This window comes from Spermophilus citellus (assembly GCF_964194105.1).
Source record: "Spermophilus citellus genome assembly, chromosome: 8".
Classification (NCBI taxonomy): domain Eukaryota; kingdom Metazoa; phylum Chordata; class Mammalia; order Rodentia; family Sciuridae; genus Spermophilus; species Spermophilus citellus.
Window position 1 is genome coordinate 137,522,041 of NC_138189.1, and position 8,795 is coordinate 137,530,835.

Consider the following 8,795-nt stretch of genomic DNA (forward strand, 5'->3'; position numbering starts at 1 on the left):
CTATTTTAGAGAAGGATCCATGTGCTTCTGAGAAGAAAGTGTATTCACTTTTTGATGAATGAAATATTCTATATATGTCAGTTAAGTCTAAGTTATTGATTGTATTACTGAATTCTGTAGTTTCTTTGTTCAGCTTTTGTTTTGGAAGATCTATCCAGTGGTGAAAAAGGTGTGTTGAAGTCTTCCAGAATTATTGTGTTGTGGACTATTTGACTCATGAACTTGAGAAGAGTTTGGTTGATGAACATAGATGCTCCATTGCTTGGGGCATATGAATTTATTATTTTTATGCCTTCCCTTGAGAAGTATGAAAAATCCTTCTTTGTCCCTTTTGATTAACTTTGGCTTGAAGCCTACTTTATTTCATATGAGGATGGAAACCCCTGTTTGCTCCCATAGTCCATGTGAATGGTATGATTTTCCCCAACTCTTTCACCTTCAGTCTGTGGATATCTTTTCCTATGAGATGACTCTCTTTGAGACAGCATATTGTTGGGTTCTTTTTTTTTTTAATCCAAACTGCCCATCTATGTCTTTTGATTGGTGAGTTTACACCATTAGCATTCAGGGTTATTATTATTATTATTTTTTAAAAAAAATTTTTCTTAATATTTATTTTTTAATTGTAACTGGACACAATTCCTTTATTTTATTGATTTATTTTTATGTGGTGCTGAGGATCAAACCCAGGGCCTCCTACATGCTAGGTGAGCGCTCTATCCCTGAGCTACAATGCCAGCCCTCAGGGTTATTATTGAGACATGATTTGTATCCAAAACCATTTTTATTTATGTTTGGTATTTAACTTGACTTGGTTTCTCCTTTTATTAGTTTTTTCTTTAGTGTAATACCTCCCTTTGCTGATTTTCATTTTTTAATGTTTTTCAATTCCTCTTCATGGAATATTTTGCTGAGAATGTTCTGTAGTGCAGGCTTTCAAGTTGTAAATTCTATTAACTTTTGTTTATCATGGAAAGTTTTTCGTCATCAAATCTAAAGCTTAATTTTGCTGGATATAAGATTCTTGGTTGGCATCCATTTTCTTTCAGAGCTTTATATATGTTGTTCTTGGATCTTCTAGTTTTCAGGGTCTGGGTTGAAAAATCTGCCCATAATGTAAATGGTTTTCTCCTATATGTAATCTAATACCTTTCTGGTATGGCTTTTAATATTCTCTCCTTATTCTATATGATAGGTATTTTCATTATAATGTGCCTTGATCTGGATCTGTTATGATTTTGTACATTTGGCATCCTCTACACCTCTTGAACCTCTTGAATTTGGTTTTACAATTCATTCTTCATGTTCAAAAAGATTTCTGATATTATTTAATTGAATAGATTGCTCATTCTTTTGGTTTGGAACTCTATGCCTTCCTCTATCCCAATAACATTTTAATTTGATCTTTTTATGCTATCCCATATTTCTTGAATGGTCTGCTCATGGTTTCTTACCATTTCACTGTGTGGTCTACATTATTTTCAAGATTATATATTTTGTATGTATTTTCTGAGGTTCTGTCTTCCAACTGATCTAATCTGTTGGTGATGCTTTCAATTGAACTTTTAATTTGGTTTATTGTTTCCTCATTTCAAGGATTTCTGTGTGTTTGTTTGTTTAAGAATCTATCTCCCTATTGAAGTAATCTTTTGCTTCCTATATTTGTTTATGTAGCTCTTTGTCAAAATGATCTTTTGCTGCCTGTTTTTGCTCTCTTATATCATCCTTTAATTCGCAGAACAAATGTACATCCTAAATTCCTTCCCTGTCATTCTTCCTGCTGTGACTGCCAATGATTCTAATGATGTGGTGTCTTCATTTGTTTGGGGCACTTTCTTCCCTTGTCTGTTCATATTGTGTCTTCCCTTCTAGCACTGTGGATCTGGGGCTTTACCATTTTTACCCTATAGGCTTATAGTGCTCCTGTAGTGATCAAATAACTCTCCTTTGAGGTGAAGGATCCCAATATAAACACTATACACCCTAAAAACAAATGTTTGCTATTAAGACATTTTCAGTTTGGTCACAAAGTACAGAAATAGTGAATTCAATTATTATCTACAATATACTCAGTAGATTTGTAAAGGAGTTTACAGTTTCTGATTCTGGACAAAGAACCGGGGGTGGAGTAGGATGATATGCTTAGGAGGTAGAAGATGAGAATATAGAGTTACTATATCTTAGGAAATGTGAAAGAGAAATCTAAAGAGGAAGATTAGTAGCAGGAGAAGAGAAAGGAAGTAAATTGTGGTAGACAAGTAAGTGGGAAGATAGTAGAGTACATAAAACAAACATACATATATATTAAGAAAAATTTAAAAAATATTAAAATAATAGAAATTGGTGGGGAAAAAAGAAAAAAAATATATACAACACAACTGTCATATACTCTTCAGACATCCCTGTCCTCAAAATTCTAATTCATGCAAAGTACTTAGTTTCACGTATGTTGGGGGATGTGAGGGCAGGAGAATAAAGAGGGAGAAGAAAGAAAAAAAATCTCCAAGAAAGAAACAAGGATTGTTTTGGTTGGAGAACAGCATCTTTCCTGTTTCCCTTCTCATAAGTGGGGTTGTCTGTTCTTAGCTGGTATTTCCACCATCAGGGTGGTGGGGGTTACCAGTGTATGAGGGTTGGTCTTGGGTGGAGGGTACCTGAATGTGGGATATGGCACCTGCCTGTCCTGTTGGGAGACTGCACCTCAAGGATCTCCTCTGGGGTCTGCTCCTGTGATGTGGATAGCAGGTTTTATTTCCTCATTTCGCCTGCAGACCTCACAGTTCCTGGTCTCTAAGTTTGTCTCTAGAGTGCATCTCCCTCACCTTCTCCCTTTCTACTTCCTAATCAGGAACCTTTCTCTCTGGGCGTCTTGTGTGTTGCACTCTGGTGGCTGTGCACCTGTCCTGGAGGGCTGTTTTGAATTGAGCAGTCACTCTGCCAAATTAGCAGCCACTAAGGATAGGGGGGAATTCGAAAACTAGAGGTACCTGGCTATCCAGTGTTCCAAACTGGTAGTTGCCCTGACTACAGATGGTGATGGAGGTGACCCAAGATGGAGGCAGCTGCTTTCAGCAATGGGGTATCTGGTCGGGTCCGGGGAGCCTGCAATGGCTTTGTGCGATGTGTTCAGAGATGAGCTCTGTGTTGTGCAGTGTTGCAGCTGTCTGCTTTCCTCAGAGCCCATGATGTCCCCAGGTGCAGACATGCTACTGCAAGGAGGGAACATGGCAGTAGCTGCTGAGTCCCAAGATGGAGGCAACTGGGGCAACCCCACGTTGGTAGATAGAGTCCACATGGGGGTGGCAGCCTGAGTTCCTGAATGTGGGAAGCGGCTGAGTGTCCCGCTTGGGAGCAGCGTCTGGCAATTCTGCACAGGTACTGATGCCAGTGGTCCGCTAAGGCACCAGAGACCTGCGTGGGCGAGTAGTCGGAGTCAGGAGTCCTGTTCTAATGCTGAAGCCCCGCGTGGCATGGTGGCCATGATTCCTGTGTGGGATCAGCTGTGGAGGGGTCTTTTATCACTTTCAGCAAAGCAGAACTCCCACTAGTTGAGACCCGGGTCATGGAGCGACATAGAATGTTTCCTCCCTTTGGCCTGCCATCTTGGATCCACCAAGAAATTGAAATTATTTATAACAAGAGAAATTGGTAGATACTGCACAGGGGTGTGTGTGTGTGTGTGTGTGTGTGTGTGTGTGTGTGAGTGCGCACACACCAGCATGCTTTTGCTTAGAGATTATATAACATTCAGAGGAAAATTAGAGGAACAGCTTTTATTCATTAGTAGAATTTTATTCAGTGATACACTACAGAATAATAAAGATTTCTAATCAAAATGTTTCAGACCTTAAGTTTAATATATCAGGTCCTACACCCTAAAACCTCTATGAGCAGAGACAGAAAAAACGGAATATTTATTCCAATGCAACTAGCAAGAATTGGCATTCTTAAAAGGTACCAAAGATAAGATGTACCCTTTATGTTACTATTACTTAATTGTCTCTCTCTCCTAGTCATTCAGCTTTCCTGGGGGATGCTCCTAGTCATCAGATCTTACAGGATGATTATCACATACTCCAGTGCACTGTAATTCATAAATAACTCCCACTGAAGAATGCATATAGTAGACAAGGAAGAAGGTTGATATTATTATAGGAATAACCTTGGAACTGGTCTATTCTTAAATGCTAATGATTTGCACACTTTAGTAGTTTTATTATTAATGATTTACTAGATCCCACATCAAAGGTATGTCCACCGAAGCTGAGAATCTTTGCTTTAGTGTAGCTTATCATGACAGGGCCATCAGTGTGGGCTTTTAAATGTCTTGAAGGAGATTGAAAGGACTATGTTCAATTACATAGCCTTAAAATTAACATATCTTTGAAAGTTGTAATGATAAAGGAAACTTGTTTTTTTTAAGCTTTTAATTTGACTAACAAATCTTGTCCTATTTATAACAACTAATAAACAAAAAGTAATTATTTTCTCTTTTTGTTTGGTGAATGTTCAATTAACTCAAGTTGAATACACTAAATTAATGTAAATAATTAAACTCATTTACAAATTTAGTAAATTATGGTTTCTAAAATATTTTAGACTATTCTTAATATATTTGTTAAAATATTTGTTAAAAACTGAATAGTTTTTTTAAAAAAATTTTAAAAACTTCCTGACAACTTACACTTCACACCACCAAGACACACCTAGTTATACATTTAAATCAGCCTTGTAGTTATTGTAAACTTATAAATAAGGCACATTTTTACTTTCTGTGTTTTTATAATCTTAGTCAGGATTTTAGATATATTTTTCACTGGAAAGTACAATTCCAGAATCCATTGTGCATTTTAATTCATGCTCTTATCCTTTAATTCATCAGATTCCATTAAACACACTAAATGCCTTAAAATGCCAAATATATTAAAATGTCCCCAAAACGTAAAAGTTTATTTCAGACCTATAATGTAATGTGTAAATTTTCTTGAGTTAGTATATTCATCATCTCTTTATTTAATTTCAAACTTTCTGTGTTTGCAAAAATACTTATTTTTCAAGAAAACACATTAACCATTTCAGGGAAAGAGTTGCTGAAAGTTCATGATAGTGATATGATTACTTAAGGTCAGTGCCTAGTGTATGGATGGATTCAGCCTGACATGATTCCAGCCATCTTGAATTAAAACTGCCATGATTACCTCAGAGTTGATTTTTTTTTCCTGCAGAATTTCCTAGGAAACTATAAACAGACAAAACTAGCAGAGTGATATACGTGGAACTTTACAAAAGGACCTGGCACTAAGAATGTGCCTAATTCTTTGATATTAGGATAAACCAGCCGCACCCCAGGTAGACTAAAAACACTTTTGTCCTAACTCATTTATGTATAACCCTCTTTTTGATCCAAATTGCAAGGATCCAGTTGGTCTTCCTGCTGCCCAGGACCACACTTCCATCAGTAAGGCCCCCTAAAGAGTGAGTCCTAGTTTTGTCTGCCTCTTGTTCTTTGGTCTCAGACACCTTGGGGCCATACCCCGAAGCTAGTTGTTCTAGAACATCTAAGAATAAACCCAAAGGCCATGTACATAAAGTGGAAAGCTGAACATCTAATTGCTATGCTTAGTTCTCCTTCATATTCACTATATAATCAGGGACTTTAAATCTGTGCTCACTCAGTTCCTTCATCTGATTTGCATAGACTTTCGCCTGTACCCTCAAAGAAGTTAGACTTAACTTCCTTTAACTAATCTAATTACCACTGGATTGAATTCTACAAGCTTTCCAATTTGAGAAGCATGCGTAAATAGATCTTAATTTATATTAATGACTTTATCTTGACTTTTTCTGTCCAGATACTTTTTTTCCCTCATTCCGTAGAGTCTGTAGTATCTCATAATTTGGTTTAATGTTTTGAATACAAGTTATTTTCATGTGAATATAGAAGCTCAACTTTGAATATATGTCAGAGAAATTACTTTGTACAGCCCAATTTTATTGTGGCAAAATAAACATAGCATGAAATTTGTCATTCTAGCCATTTTAGATACATAATTCAGTATATGAAGTCACAATGTCATGCAACCATGACCACTATTCATTCCCAGAAATTTTCATCATCCCCAAAGAGAAATTTTGTACCTGTTAAAAAATAATACTCTATTCTCCTATCTCCTCCAGCTTCTGCTTTGTGTCTGTGAATTTGTCTATTTTATTATTGAAGTGGACTCCTATAATTGTATCTTTTTGTGTCTGACATGTGTTTCCAGGGTCTCCATGTTGTTATATGCACCATAATTTCATTAATTTTTAGGCTGAATGATACTCCATTAAATGTATGTGGTATATTGTGTTCATTCATTCATCTGTTAAGGAACATTTGGGTTGTTGCCATCTTTTGGCTATTGTGACTAACATTGCTATGAATATGTGTTTACATATATCAAGTGCCTGCTTTTAATTCTTTCAAATACATAACCAGAAGTGAAATTTCTGGATTGGGTGTCAATTCCATATCTTGGCTTTCTACAGAATTGTCACACTGTTTTCCACTGTAGCTGCACGACTTTGCATTTCTAGACTAAGGCACAAGAATTCCAACTATTCCACATCTTTACCAACGCTTGCTGTTTTCTGCTTATCCAGAATTTGTTTGTTTTATAATACCATCCTAATTGGTGCAAGGTGTTATCTCACTGTGATTTTAATTTGCATTCCTTCAATGGCCCCTGGCATATTTGCATCTGCTTCAACAATTGCTTTTGAAGTAAAACCGAGTATTGTGTATGGAAGAGCATGGAAATTATATTTAGAGGCACTAAGTTGGATTCGCAATCAACTCATTACAACTCTGTGAACTTAAATAATTTATTTGAACTCCTTGTGCCTCAGTGTCTTTATTTAGAAATTGAGGGAAATCCTACTTAACTTTCAATAATTAACTTTCAATAGTTAAAGGTACACACCTGATGATTACTGTTAATAATAATGTAAACTAAGGGGGCTGGGGATGTGGCTCAAGCAGTAGCATGCTCGCCTGGTGTGCGTGCGGCCCGGGTTTGATCCTCAGCACCACATACCAACAAAGATGTTGTGTCCGCCGAGAACTAAAAAGAAATAAATATTAAAAAAAAAAAAATTCTCTCTCTCCTCTCTCTCTCTCTCTCTCCTCTCTCACTCTAAAAAAAAATGTAAACTAAGAACATCAATTCAATGCTGTATTTCAAGACATCTGATATATTGGAAAAATTACAAAAGAGATTCCAGTTTTTCTGACATAAAAGATACCCTATTTTCCACATTATTTAATATAACATTAGGGGAGAATAAAGGAAGATAGACCTTGAAATAAAGAGATCATGAACTTGCATTTTAATGTGAAAAAAGTTAAAGTGGAATAAAATATTTTCATGTCTTTTTTCATAAATAAAACTCATCCACATTTTTTTTCCCACTTTTCCACTCTCAAACCCTTTTGCATGACCAAAGTTCTCAGTTAAACAACAGAAGGAATTCTATATTTTCTGTAATGGAGGGGCTTGAACAAACTAATAAATCTTGAGCTACTGGCAGACATTTTTCAGTATCGGACACAAGAGTGATGTTTTATTTGTTTAATAGAGAGGGGGAATTAGGTTTGATGGTGCTGTCATGGCACAGTGATGGATCGAACTTCCCTATCTAAATGAGAACCATTATTTTGGATAAATCCTTCCACTATGTCAAAGAAAATGGAGAGCAAGATCTTGTAATATAAACAAAACAGCAGAAAGGACACAGGACTGCCCACTTCTTTTCAGCAAAGATCTGTCAAAATGAAAGTGGGATTGATTAAAACATCCATTTTCTGACTTTATGCCCAGTTATATTACTTGTAGATAAGGGAGATGGTTCGAGAAGGAACCCAGCCAGCAGTCATTCATCACCCACCACAGCTTCTCCTTTGATGCTGGAGAACGCCCCTGTGCAGAAGCAATTCATTACTGTGCAGAGATTCATGTGATGTCATCTAAGGCAGGAACGCCTTGAACACAAAAATTCTGTCTGACTTTCACTGTGCTATTCCTTTCCAACTTTACATGTTGGGGACTATTTCTGTGACTCTGGAAACAAATGTGTCCGTTTGCATGGCGCCCACCGAAGGGCTCAGGTTCATAATTATGATAATCTTTTCCAGTACCTCCAGCAAGGAAGAGCACACAGAGTGCAAATGATGATTTTTTACCAAAATGATTCAGATCTGGTGTGAAATCCTCCCACTACTAAATTCTGTGGGTGGCCATGAGGCAAGATTCTTAACCGCTAATGATACTGACCTCCCAGGACAGCTGTCATCCCGAAATGTGATAACATTAGTGAAAGTATCTACCATAGTGCCAGACTAGCAGATATTTAGATAAGTTTGTTTCAGGCCTTTTTTTTTTCACAGTCATAGTTATTATTAATCATAAATTCCCGTGTTATGTATGACTCATCCTTCCAGCTTTATATATAAGCTTCTCAAGGACAAAAAAAAAATCACACTTCCTTTTTCTTTTATGCTAATACACAGCATTCCATGTAGAAATCAATATGGTATGTCTTTTTTCCTAATTATAAAAATAATGTATGTTCATTTTCAATGATTTAGAAAGTGCCTAGACTGTAAAGAAAATATATTCAAAATTGCTCATGATACACCACCAAAGAGTCACATAACTCATTTTGACATATTTCCTGCTGGCTTTTTTCTCCTATGTGTTTTTAAAAATGAGGATCATGCAGTACATAGAGATTTGTGGTCTGTTTTTTCATTTAGC

General features: G+C 36.4%; 1 pseudogene across 1 annotated transcript in view; it reads right to left on the bottom strand.

Moving 5' to 3' along the window:
* Nucleotides 1-8,331, bottom strand: part of LOC308654735 (sn-1-specific diacylglycerol lipase ABHD11-like) — a 66,920-nt pseudogene extending 58,589 nt beyond the window's left edge. The window contains exons 1-2 of the transcript in view: nt 8,313-8,331; nt 2,988-3,411 (exon numbers count right to left, since the gene is read on the bottom strand). The product of the transcript in view is annotated as a sn-1-specific diacylglycerol lipase ABHD11-like (transcript). The remainder of the gene's footprint in view (nt 1-2,987; nt 3,412-8,312) is intronic.
* Between the last annotated feature and the right edge of the window lie 464 nt (nt 8,332-8,795).